Below are 2469 nucleotides of genomic sequence, written 5' to 3' on the forward strand. Positions count from 1 at the left end.
CAGCAGCAGCAGCAGCAGCAGCAGCAGCAGCAGCGCAGCCTCAGTCCCACTCCCAGGGCCCTAGCATTATCTACCTTTTCTAGAGTCACCAGAATTCCAAATATCACACAATCGCAGAAACTGTTTGCATCTGGCAAAATCACATCCCTGCTAGAGTACGAGGCAAATCGAAGTCAGCTGCTGTGGACAGCCTGAAGCAGCTCCATCCCACACCTGCGATGGAGACAAAACCATATTCCTATGATCTCTCTCTCTCTCTCTCTGTGTCTCTCTCTCTCTGTGTGTCTCTCTCTCTGTCTCTCTCTCTGTCTCTCTCTCTGTCTCTCTCTCTGTCTCTGTCTCTCTGTCTCTGTCTCTGTCTCTGTCTCTGTCTCTGTCTCTCTGTGTGTGTGTGTGTGTGTGTGTGTGTGTGTGTGTGTGTGTGTTAAAAGAAACCAAAATTCTCATCACACTCCTGTATCTACCTCCCACCTACCTCTCTGCAGAGGGCTGAGATTACAAATGGAGGCTACGCATCCTCTGATTTTACTCTGGATCTGAACCCAGGTTCTCAAATTTGCTTCACTCATTGAGTTATTTTCACAGATCTATCTTTTTTCTTTAAGCTCGCTTCTTTCTCTCCCCCTTTCTTTTCATTATTTATGTTATTGTTATTATTATTATTATTATTATTATTATTATTATTATTATTTGTACAGGGTTTCTCTGTGCTAACTGTCCTGGAATTCTTTATGTAGACTGGGTTAGCCTTGAGCTTAGGGACACATCTGCCTCTGCCTCTCGAGTGCTGAGACTAAAGTGTGCCACCATGCCTGGCTTATTTTATTAGCATTATTTTTATCCTTTATGATCTTTAGGCTCCCAGTTCGCTCTGCATTATTTTAGCCTTTTTCTCTTTTTCTGGTTATGGATGATATTGTAGTTATCTCTAGCTGGTTTTTATGGTCTATATCTGTTTTGATTTGATGTTGTTGCTACTATGAAAGTTTCTTTCCTTTTTTTCTTAGCGATGCCGGGGATTGAGGCTTCCAAAGGGTTTTCTCTAAGAATGGCCTCTGCATGAACCTGCAAGAGATTATTAACCCAGCAGGTACACAAACGGCAACACGGAGACACAGGGAACCTGGGACGGTGACACGCAGCAGTACAAAGTGCAGAAGCTCACAGCTCTTCCGTAACCTAAGACTATGAAAGGCTGGAAATGCCACCAACCGATTTTTAAGTTTAAAGTCTTGTCTAAAGAAAGATGTATGACCTCATGACCTCAGAGAGGATTTGGGCAGACAAATGAAGTAAAGATATGGACAAGAAGTTTGACGACTTGGATAAGAAATTCGACCGTGGGATAGAATCATGAAATAAAGAGAAATCTTGAAACCAGATTGAAATCTCGATAAATAAACTTAGTAAACCAAATGGACAGGCCACCCCAGTAGAGAATAGAGAAGATAGAAGAAAACTGAAAAGTTAATCATGATTACAACATGCAAGACCCAGGTACATGATTAAGAGATAAAACCTATGAGTATGTTGTGTAAGAGAGGGAAGTGAGATACAGACTAAAGGGACAGGAAGAAGCTATTCTCTATAATCTCAGCAGAAACATCCCCAAATCTTGGGAAAACACATGGACTTTCAAATGAAAGAGGAATTTAGAATCTCCAATATAGAGGACCATGACAAACAAAACAAAACAAAACAAAAACCTCTCCATGTTATACTTAAAATAACAAGAAAGTTCAACAGAGTTTGGAGTGCTGTAAGACACAAGTGCAGCGTATTGGAGTAGCGGGAGGTTGCTCTAAAGGTGGACAGGCACAGAATGATGTAGTTCAAGTCCTGATGGGCAGTAACTGCTAACTAAGATTACTACTCTATCCACTGAAGTTACCTATCCTTTAAAATCAAAGGGTCGGACCAGCAGGACTGCTTAGTGGGTAATGCATTTGTTGCATAAACCTGATAAAATAAATTTAACTCCCTGAATCCATGTAAAGGTGGAAGGAGAGAAAGGCCTCTACAGGGCTGTCCTGTGATCTCCACATAGGCACCATAGCATATGTGTGCTTATACACACGTCAATAGACACACAGCAAGACACACGGGCACTGTGGCATATGCGTGCTTATTCACATATTATACATAGAGCAACACACAGGCCCTGTAGCATATGTGTGCTTACATACACACAGCGATACAAAATTAAACTAGAAATAGGGGCCGTCCAGATAAGCAAAAGGTAAAGGGATTTATGACTTGAATATTGCTAAGGCAATGATGACTGCCATGACAGTGCCCAGAGTATTACGCACAGAAGAGGAAGAAAGATATATCAGTGGCTTGGGAAACAGTGAATCTTAGTTGGAGATCTGATAAAAAAAATGACGACAGAATCAGATATTATTTTGATTCTTGGCAAATCAGCAAATCTTGAATTTTAGGCGAGTTGGAGAGAATTCAGCAAATACA

Source organism: Rattus rattus, chromosome 10, assembly GCF_011064425.1.
Source record: "Rattus rattus isolate New Zealand chromosome 10, Rrattus_CSIRO_v1, whole genome shotgun sequence".
Lineage (NCBI taxonomy): Eukaryota > Metazoa > Chordata > Mammalia > Rodentia > Muridae > Rattus > Rattus rattus.